The sequence below is a fragment of the Camponotus vicinus genome, unplaced genomic scaffold (genome assembly GCF_025532165.1).
Source record: "Camponotus vicinus isolate PSW18456_S1 unplaced genomic scaffold, iyCamVici1.0 SCAF_6, whole genome shotgun sequence".
In the NCBI taxonomy this organism is placed as follows: Eukaryota; Metazoa; Arthropoda; class Insecta; order Hymenoptera; family Formicidae; genus Camponotus; species Camponotus vicinus.
The window spans coordinates 19,592,695-19,603,780 of NW_028141978.1; the positions used below are offsets into that span (position 1 = coordinate 19,592,695).

The 11,086-nt window shown below is 30.9% G+C and overlaps 1 pseudogene across 1 annotated transcript; it reads left to right on the forward strand.

The window, feature by feature from the left end:
* The first annotated feature begins 208 nt into the window (after positions 1 to 208).
* LOC145973818 (uncharacterized) lies at positions 209 to 3,135 on the forward strand (annotated as a pseudogene). The gene is made up of 7 exons (XR_014439555.1): positions 209 to 395; positions 478 to 741; positions 929 to 1,213; positions 1,298 to 1,539; positions 2,418 to 2,571; positions 2,650 to 2,749; positions 2,830 to 3,135. The product of XR_014439555.1 is annotated as an uncharacterized LOC145973818 (transcript).
* Positions 3,136 to 11,086: the final 7,951 nt, after the last annotated feature.

Below are 11,086 nucleotides of genomic sequence, written 5' to 3' on the forward strand. Positions count from 1 at the left end.
TTTTTTACCAATTTTTTTGAAACTTAATTAATATATTTTAATGCTTGGAAAACGAATTCATTAAAAGTTGTAAAATAAAAATGTTTGCAAAAATTATAAATAAGAATAACATATAGTAATATGTATTTTTTGTGAAACTTGTTTCTGCAAATATTTTTTCAGATCTTCTTTTTAATACAATATAATTAATAAAAAAACAAACTGTAATATGTATTCAATTGTTGAATTTAATGATGGAATATTTGGTATTCCGACTATTTAGTTATGTGCAGATAAGAAAAAATGCTTTTGGCCTCCATATAATGAAAGAAAAATTTTAAAAGCTATCTCGAAAAGAGAAGAACCTAATGAAAATTGGGAACTTTTAAATGTCATACAGATTTTTGGAACTGCATGTAAGATAATATAGTAAAGTTTTTATAATATGTATAAAGTTTTTATAATATAACTTGCGTGAAAACATTTATTTTATTATAGCTGATTATGACAATGCTGTGAAGAAAGTGTCCTTAGCAGAACAGCTAACTGATATTAGTGATTCAGAAAATGCAAAAATAACTAGAAAATCTCGTGCACGTCGTGTTCAATCAAGTGAAGATACAGATATTGAAGAATATCCTACCAAAAAAAAATACAAAAAGATTGAAAGTGCAAAAAAAGCAATTAAATCCAATATATATCCAGAATTTCCTTTAGCATCCAACATCACCAGATCATCATCTACTAGTATCGAAAATAATGGTATTTATGTTTATTATGTTTATAATTTATGTTTATTATATAGTATATTTACAGTATATTTACAAGTTATATATACTGTAAGTAATATACTATGATCAGTGCATTTTTAACTCCATTAATTTGTCATTTATAACACTTTCTGTTTTATTATGATATAATTAATTTCTTTTCTCAATTTTCATTATAGATAACGCAATGTTGGCAAAACATGATGTTGACATAATTGTACAAGAAAAGACTAAAGATATTTCAATAGATAGCACAGTGTTGGCAAAACATGATGTTGACACAATTATACCAGAAAAGAATAAAAATATTTCAATAGATAGCACAATGTTGGCAAAAAATGATGTTGATACAATTATACAAGAAAAGGATACCTCTGTCAAAGTATCTTACATTAAAGATACTTCAACAGATATAGATTACATTAAATTTCTAACAAATAATGAAAAAATTGATTATTTAATTGGTGAGTCATACATAAAAAGAATGGAAGTTGACATTAAAAAAATTTTTAATTTTTAATTATTTAATTTTTAATTTTTAATTATAGAACTACACAAATTGAGTATAAAAAAAGAAAATGTTATTCTTACTAAAATAAATGATCTACAAATACTTATCAATGATCTACATAAATCAGGACATACAAATCATAATAATGTTGACGGTGATAACGACAATGATGACGACGATCTCGCTAATCAATTTCCAATTGAAACTGAACAACAACTGGAAAACTTCGAAGAAGCATTAAAAAAAAAGGAATTATATAAAAAAGTGATACACGCACTTTTATAATTTTAACCAGAATGATTTATTCTAGTTAAAACCAGAATAATCTATTCTGTGGTCATTTACAGAATTATAACTTTTTTTAATTGCATAGTTAATGAAAATATAATGTGAAATATATAGTCGCAGTACATTATAAAAACAACATTTCAATAAATTATTTTCTTGTTTTCTTTTTTGCTAAAAATCTTATTTGTCAAAAATACTAATTCATATTTCTATAATAAAAAAATAGTTTGAAAAATATACAATAAGAAAAAATGTTACATATGTTGCTAAATGATATTGTATATCCTTTAGATATCGTTAAATATTTCTTTGTACAGTACGCGTCAATGATTCGTTCCGTTTATTTAGCAAGGGTTGGTAGTATCTATCCTTTGTTAATGCATACGATTCTTATACATTAGCAAAGGATAGATATTACCAACCCTCGCTAGGGAAACGGAACAAATCATTGACGCGTACTGTATCATAATTAATACTAATACGCTTTTTTAAGCAGATTTTTATCTTTTAAGCAGAATTTATATCTCACTGTCAATTCATCTGCAATGCAAGGTATATATTTATTAAAGAATGTGTTCAATAGTGACAAACTTTACGCAATTGAGTTGTTGATAATGCATGTGTGTTTATTCTCTACATTTCATGCAAAAATTAAACAATGTTTTTCTCTCTAAAAAATGAATATTATTTATTAGTATATTTTATGTCTTTGTACTTATTGAATATATATTAACAATGGTGAAGGTTCACGCATGTATCCTATTATAAATACACATATGTTATAAATATTAATATGTTATAAGTAAAATATGTTATTACTTTATATTTAATGGTATTTTATGATTATTTTATGATTATTATAGGTTAATAAATTATACTATCGAGGAGGAAAAAACGTTGACGAAGTTGTGAGCAAAATAATGAATCTAATTTTTACTAACACTTTAGTATCTAAATATAGCTACTTTGGAAAACAGAAAAAGAAACCATTTTATAACTTGGTTATATGTAAATGCATTTTAGGTAAATTATGTGAAATAAATAAATGTATGTTACTCCAATTATAAAGATAATTGAAAATAATTAAAATTTATATTTCAGATGCCATTTATCGTCACAAATTTGATGTAAAAGAGGACTATGCAATAAAAAAAATAGCATTTTGGCTTGCCAATGCACCTACTCGTGAAGCTCGAGAAAAGTAAGCATAGTTTTAAATCATTTATAATAATTTAATTATATTATTGCACGGATAATATATAATAATTTAAAAAATTGTAGATTGAAGAAAGAAAAGGCCGAATCAACAAATGTGGAGAAATCAAAAGAGACACTGGTTCATCGTTTGTACGCTTCGTTTGATGATAGTGATTGAAACATTATAAAAATAGTATGTAGTTTTTAACAATATTTCTTAACAATATTATTTTTTTTATTTTATATAACAATATTCTATGTAATTAGTTTTTTATTCTATTCTTTATATTAATACTTTATTATTATTACTATTGCTATATTTACTATTCTTCTATTACACATAACATAATATTTAATATTACATTTAAATATATTGCAAATATAATTGGAGTAATGATTATATTAATGGATAACATTATTACAATAATAACGAATTATTAGAATAGCGTATCACTGTAGAGTATATTTATTCCTAATTTAAAGGCTCCTTTATGAAGGCCATAAACTGTTAACTAGGCCGAAACCAGTAAATTCAATCCCACAATAAACACAATTTGTCGCAATTATAGAACTAATTATAGATTAACATAACAATTGTTATATTAATTATTACTTCTATGTTCTATAACTGCTATAAACTGTTCACTGGGATTGAACTTACCGGTTCCGACACAAGTTAACAGTTTATGGCCTTCATAAACGATCCTTAACTCCTCATAATATTACATAAATATTATAACAAATATCACGATAATATAATTGTGATATATCACCATTATATTACTGTGATTCATTTTCGCGGACATTTTAATATTACTGTGATATCTCTATAATATTCCTGTAATATTCGTGCTATATTTCGTTGCAATATTGCAATGGAAAAATAATATTGCTGTGATATTTCTGCAATATTCTGTGCTATATGGAATGTTATGTCAGAACTTTCAGCTTTCTCGAAGAATTTATTATGTTTAAGAAGATATTCATAATTAAATATGATGATTATTGCTAATTCATTGAGGATTTATTAAATAGTTTTCAATTACGTTTCTTTAGACTTAAAAGAGTTTTTAAGTTAACTTTTTTAAGTTGCTAAATATGAATCTAATTTCTCATCTTCATTCAAAAAATGCAATTAACATCCTTTTTTTACCGTACACGCTCACTCAAATTTTTTAACATGATGCGAGTCTCAAAGGATTTGATTGGGTTTGTGCAATGCATAAAAAATTTCTTATGTTACGAAATTGATTTCAAAAGTCAATATTTGCATTATCTCCGGTCGGATCTATTTATTTATTAATAGTGTGTAATGATAAAAATATAATTTATTATTAGTAATTATTATTAGTAATTTTTAATTAGTAGTGTGAAATGATAAAAATATAATTTTCAACAAAATGTGTAATTTACACACTACTAATTACGATTTTTGATCTTAAAAGCCTTTCTCATCTAAAGTTGACTTATCTTATGGACCAGATACATTTATAAATTTGTTATATTATTAATTCGTTCGTATGCATTTTTCGATGATTTTACCTTAATACTTTTATGCATGAAATAATGAGAGGAATCAATTGATATAAAAAACACTATTGTTTTTAAGAAAAAATATGTAACTATTCATTGCAAATTTATTCATATTTTTTTCTGGGTATAAAAGCATTGAAATAAAATCATTGAAAAATGAATTTTACGAGAAAAATAAATCTTAGAATTTATAAAATTAAGAAATTATTTCTCTTAAATCTCACATAATTTGCGCGAAAAGTATTTAATGGGAAAATATTTTATTATAGTGTTTTTTGGAAAGCTCTTGAAATAAGCTAGAACAAGAATGCATGTTAAAAAATGGAAGTTTCCATTTAAAAATCTCAGAGTGATCTTTATGTAACATTGACAACTATTCAAGATCATACTGATATTACTAATGTTTCACTTAAAATCCTACAACTGTTGTATTTAACCATTTAACATTTAACATCTTTTTCTATATATATCTTGCATATTTTGGAGTTTAGGTCTTCCTTTTTTTTGTATATATACATATATATACACACACATACATACATGGAGAAAATTGTATATTAATGTTATTAAGATAAACCTGCATAAAAGGGGACTCGTGCACGATTTCACATAGGTTTGCAACTTTCCTCGTAAAACGAGGTCCACTCATTCATGTTAGAACGCGTACGCTGGTCATCATGAGTGGAGGAGATAACATATGTTTGATACGGGGTGTATTTCGCTTTAGGAAAGTTGCAAACCTATGTGGAACCGTACAATAATAGATCTCGTTTCGCACTGACTCAGAGATGGTGTGGAGTGGACCTCGCTTCGCGTGAAAAGTTGCAAACCTATGTGGAACTGTACAATTATATAGTAGACCTCGTTTCGCAGTGACTCAGGGGTGGTGTGAAGTGGACCTCGCTTCGCGTGGAAAGTTGTAAACCTATGTGGAATCGTATAACAATAGACCTCATGGTATGGAGTGTACCTCGCTTTGCGTGGAAAGTTGCAAACTTATGTGGAATCGTACTCTTCAATAAACAACGACCGACGGCTAAAACTTTAGGAATGTTACTCAGGAGGATGATCTTGACAACATATGTCAAAGTCAAAGTCATACGAGCAGGGTCCCCTTTTATGCAGGTTTACCCTCCTATATCTTTTTATGTGGAATATTGTGAGAAATCGATTTTGTTTACAAATTAAGATTAAACAATTTTATTTATAAAAACTAGATTGACTTTTACATGGCCTCAGCATCTAAATTCAAGGTCAAATTAATATCCCTTTTTTTCCTCCTCCTACAACTTTTATTTAAAACATTTTTTTGAAAATGTATTGTTTTCGAGATATTATAGTGTTTAAGTTAAAATGAGATAGCCTGTATATAAAAGTCTGTGATGTAACCAAATTCTTAAGTTCAGAGTTTAATCGCTAAATTCGCTGCGATCTAGAAATTTCTACGATAGAAACAGAAATAAGTATTATCTCTCTGTGTAACACACTGCTCTATATTTTTCATTGTATCTAACATTATTATAGCGGTTATTAATATACTTATAAATGATACAAAAGCAAATAAATTGCAAATGTCCTAAATCTAACCTATACAGCACACAAAGATTGCATACACATTGCAGCAATCTTTTACCGCAATGTTGCAACATTGCAAATTCACTGCAAAATGTTGCTGCACCATTGCCGTGGGATTGCAGCAACGTTAAAATATTCGCTTTTAGGAATAATGCAATGTGATTGTAGTAATGTTACGGTGCAATGTATTTGTAATATCAAAACGCGTTTTGCTACAAATGCAAACCGTTTTAAATTTAATAAATAAACTTTCAAAATATAAAAAAAATGTTTAAGAAAAATAGGAAAAAAACATTTCCCTTTAAAAAAATTTCACGCCTTTAAAAAAATATCTATTAGTGTTTTTTATTAGTTTTTTATTAAATATTTATCTCAATAATATACATACAATTATTTTACATACCCTCGACACCAGAATATTTTAATACGTGCAATAAATGAACTATTTCTCATTTATCCATTCAATGAAGAAAAATCTGTTTAATATTCTGAATCCCAACGAGGGATCCAGATTATTAAACAAATTATTTGTTAGATCCCTTATTTAGAATTCAGAATATTAAATCAAGTCAGTTTCTCAGAAATTAAACCGACACAAGACAAGAAATATAATTAATACATTAGTCCTTTGTAGACCTTATATTCACTTTAGACGAAAATTCGAATACGAGTTAGTTAAGTTTGGTGTCGCCACGTAGCGGCAAGTAAAGAACACATGTTATACATTTTCGTTATGTTAAAATGTTGCTGCAACATTGCCAAAGTAATATTACAAAATAATATCTCTGCAATATTTCTGCAGCATTACACTGCAACGTACAATGTTGTAACATTGCAGCAATGTTGATGCAAGCTTCTGTGCTGTATGGGAAGTAACTGTATATGAAATTGAAATATTTTGATCCAACTTTAAATGCTGTAAAATACAAGCAAGCGCTCTAACATGAATGAGCTTCAATATGAAAGCGAAAGCCTTAAAACTAAAGTATTGATTTTGATGAACTATTGTATTTTTATTAAAAAAGATAATAAAATAATAATTGTATTCTATAATTTCTTTATTTCTTGTCATCAATTTGGATATTTTTGTTTATAGAATTATTCTTTTTCTTGTTCTGATTTTCTTGGTACACGAAATGATGCATTCTTGAACAAATATAATAAAATTTTGAATGTGATAATATTCTTGAGCATGAATGTACGGAAATGCAAATCCATAATTCGTGCAAATTTCATTCACTATTAAATCAAAAACATTGGTATTAGTAGATTAGATAGATTAGATAGTTTATTGATTCCCCTTAGGGTTACAAGGCGCTTTTGCAAGGAGCGTACCCGAACCTTTCACAATCCAAAAAATTTACATCCCCCCCGACCTAGCCCTTGTGCGACCACTACATTCTAATTTCCCACACCCTCCCTGCGTACCCTCCCCTTCCTTTCTCTCCATCCCTCACCTCCCTTTCCACTCTCCGGACCCTTCTCCTCCCAATCTATGCTTCCTCTCATGCCAGCACCGCTTTCCATCTTCCTCTTCCTCCTCTCCCTTTCTCCTGCGCTTTGCTTTCCCTATCCTGTCTCTCTTCCTTTCCTGTCTCCGTTTCCTTCTGCTCTAATCCTTCCATTCCCCACCCTGTATCGAGAGTAACTGCAAACAAACGGAAATTAAACAAAAGCACAGCGGTACTCCTCCTCTCCACTCCCTCCACTTCTTCCATTTCCCTTAACTCCCTCTCCTATCTTTCCTACCTTTCCTCCTCTATCCCTATTCTCTCCCCCTTGTCCCTACTCGTCCCCCCTCTTCCACCTCCTACCCTTCCCTCTCCAGCTCTCCATTCCTTACCTTTTTCACCCTCTTCCTCCTCTCTTCTTTTCCACTATTCATCACTTTCCTCCTCCGTCTCCTCTGTTTCCTCATACCACCTACTTCTTTCCACCGCTTGCCCCTCCTCTCTCCATCACCAGCTCTCCTTCCTTCCACCGTCCTCTCTCTCATCTCCTTCCTCACCTCTAATGCTTTCCACTTCCCTATCGTTGACTCCTCCACCTTCCTGCCTTCCTTTCCTTCTCTTCTCTCTTCCTTTTCTCTCTTCTCACCTACCACCCTACTCTCCTCCTCTGCACCTTCCCTCTCCAACTTAACCTCAACTCTCACGCTTCACTTCCCTATCGTTGACTCCTCCACCTTCCTGCCTTCCTTTCCTCCTCTTCCTTCTTCCTTTTCTCTCCTCTCACCTTCCCCCCTACTCTCCTCTTTTGCACCTTCCCTCTCCATCCTAACCTCAACTCCCACGCTCTCTTGACCGACCTCCTCTCTCCTCTCCATTCCCCTTGTCAACCTCCTTAACACCAACACCAGCTCCACCATAACCTTCCTCAGTTCTCTGATCTCCTCCACAGTCCTCCACTTTCCATCTTTTTATCTATCGTTCCAACTTCCTCACTGTAAATCCCGTACTCTCCGTCTCTCTTTAATCGATCCACGCATCGATCTATCTACCGCTCGCTTCCTTCCTCCAGCCTCTAGCGCCATCTCCACTCTCCATCTTTGCCGTTCCACTCGCTCCTTCCTTCGGCCTCTAGCACCATCTCCACTCTCCATTTCCGTCGTTCCACTACTCCTCTTCTTCCCGCCTCTCCCTCCATCCGCCATTCTTCCCAACTCAGCACTTTTACTCCAACTTTTCCAAAAAATTCTCTATCCGTTCTCTCTCCATCTCCGCCTCCACGTCCTCACAACCCTCCAGTATACCTCCACCTCCTCCTCCGTTCCCAGCTCTCATCTCCTCTCCCAACCATCCCCTTTTCCTTCTCCTTTCTGCCACTCACTTCCACACCTGTCACCCAATCTAATGGCGGCGACGTCCCCTCAACATTGGTATTAGTAATATATTAAAATATAATTCAACGAATTTTATAAGTTTAAAAAAATGAATATTTGCATGAGTCAATTTTTCACGGAACTTCTTGCCGACTAGCTTTAATGCTGAAATCGAGTTTTGACAATTATTGCTTATAGCATCTCGATTTTCTCATATTTTTTATAGCGTCAGAGAGTTTATTTATCTGCTTTGCTATAAATTACTTGCAAAAGTTATTAAGAAAAGAAATTATGAGAGAGGAAGGCATGGAACAAGAAATATGACAAAAATATCTATAGACAAATATATATCTTTCATCCTAACCCGTTAGGAAGTTGTGTTACAATTTAAATATGTTTACTATAACAGTTTTCAAATATAACATTTCATTGATCGATAATAACCGACCAGTGTAAAACTAATAAAAACTTACTTAAAAAAAATAAATAAAAAAAGCGCCAAGTACACGCGCCATGTATAAAATTGTATTATTTTAAAACTAAAAAAAATATTGTAAAAAATTATGTAAAAACTACTAAAAAATTATGTAAAAAACTAACTTGTACAAAAGATTATCTTAAAAAATTGTGAAAAATACTGTAATGTAAAAAGTTACATATACAAAATAGTATTATATTAAACTGTAAAAGAGAACTTATATATTAAACTAAGCTATGTAAAATAGATATCTTAATTTTTTACAAAAGGAGTGATATAAAAAATTGCGCCAATTAAGAATAAAAACTTGCAAATTTAAATAGAAATATTTTAATTAAAAATACTGTTTTGTAAAATGGTTTTTTTAGTTTCCGAAAATAGTTCTTTTCGTTTTACTTTTTTAGTTTTAAAATAACACAATTTTATACATGGCGATTGTACTTGACGTTTTTTTTTACTTTTTTTTTTAAAGTAAGTTTTTAGACATTATATCATTCTTTTTTTTAGTAGATGTAATGTATGGTGGTATACTAGAGCCCATTTTTTTCTTTTTTTTAGATTAGTTAAGTGATTAAATGTTTATGTACTTTTACATATTTAGGATCAATGGAATTAATATATACATATTTAAGTATCAATGCATAATTATTGTAATTTTTCAATGAATAAAGTTATTCGTGTACGAGTATACGAGTACTCAATGAATAAAGTTATTTGTGTACGAGTTATCTTACATGCAGGATAGGTAATGGTTTAAAAGCATATATACTAATGCAGTTAGGATTCAACGGTATTAAGCTAATTTAAATATTGCAGAAAAAAATTGCTTATATAGAAAGATTTATATATACAAAGAAATAGCTATATAATTTGTGAATAGTTCAATCAAATAAAAAATAAATCGTTAGTGTATGATCTTATATATTGCATATGTAATATATAATTCGTATAATATATGTATCTTTACGAATAACTCACTTCGTTGAAAAATAACAAGAATTACACAGGCCCACAAAAAAAAAAGTGTCTGACCTCGGCATGCAAAGCATGTTTTCTTACGTATTTTTTTGCGCTGAATCCAAATCTGAAGTCAAAATGGGGGGTTCTCCGGGCCGATTTTGAGTAAATAGCTGTTTAAAGTAAAAAAATTCTGAAAATTAGTTTTAAACACCTAATCTATCATTTTTAAATAAACAATGTACCAAGACCATTTGAGTCTTATTACCCAGAAGACAAAAGGCCCACAGAGCGAGCATTTTGACCCAATAACTCAAAAAACCATAAACCCCAGCCAGGTCAGAGGCCTCAGTTCAAATCTAAACAGGCTATATAACACAATCATCATCAGATCTTACATAGAATGAGAGCCTCAGTTTAAATTTGAGCAAAAAATTGAATACAATATTTTTAAGAGCATAGACTTTCCACCTGTCAGAGGTTTGGAGGTTATGTGATTATAGCACACTTAGCAAGGATGGATCCAGACACCTGCCTTGGGTGGGAGGGGGCGTATCATATGTTATTGGTATGAAAAGGGTCTTCAAGCTAAAAAAAAAGGTCTCAACTAACACAAAAAGTTTCATTTTCATGATACATCCAGGAGCCTTGGGGGGGGGGGGGGCGATCACCCTCATTGCCCCCCTTTCCCCCTGGATCCGTGCTTGACACTTAGCTCAGGCTTCCGGTGTGCCTGGGGCTTAGGAGTTATGTAATTATAGTCAGCTCAAATTTAAACTGAGGTTCTCATTCTATGTAAGATCTGATGATGATTGTGTTATATAGCCTGTTTAGATTTGAACTGAGGCCTCTGACCTGGCTGGGGTTTATGGTTTTTTGAGTTATTGGGTCAAAATGCTCGCTCTGTGGGCCCTTTGTCTTCTGGGTAATAAGACTCAAATGGTCTTGGTACATTGTTTATTTAAAAATGATAGATT